A 595-nucleotide genomic window follows, 5' to 3' on the forward strand; every position below is an offset into this window, starting at 1 on the left:
GTCATGACTGCACTGAAAGAGTTAAGACATCTAAGAAAGAAATAATGAAATGTGAAGCAGAGAACTGCTTAGCCATTGTATAGTTCTTGCAGATTTTAAGGATGGATTAAGTCCATTTAAATTAGATTTTGTTAGTATAACAGAATAGTTAAAAAAATATACTTTTGCAGACATTTAATGATTGACTTTGGTAACACTACAATATTTTTTTCGGAATGATTTTTTTTATCTCTATGCCTGCTAGCCATCAAGTCCAGCCCCAAAGAGAAATGACCCTTGTGTTTCCTTGCAATGAGTATCAGCCACAGGGGTAAGACACTATCAAAGGGAGAGTATCATCCAGGCAGCCGTAAGGGCACCTTGTGCTAACGATTATGTCTGCTCCTGTCCCACCATCATGGGGATGATGCTGTCATCCTGGTTGCCTGAGGGTCAGGATTCTACAACCACCATGATTCAAACAGACCTCAACTACCTTCCAAACATTAGAACTAAAAGGCGTGGCCCCTCCTTAGCACTCTGTCTTGCCAGACCAAAAACCGAAAGCCTAATACTTCCTCTGGTGGTGACATGCAGATTTGCATCATGGCAGGTA

Source organism: Protopterus annectens, chromosome 2.part0, assembly GCF_019279795.1.
Source record: "Protopterus annectens isolate FY-2018-M chromosome 2.part0, PAN1.0, whole genome shotgun sequence".
Lineage (NCBI taxonomy): Eukaryota > Metazoa > Chordata > Ceratodontiformes > Protopteridae > Protopterus > Protopterus annectens.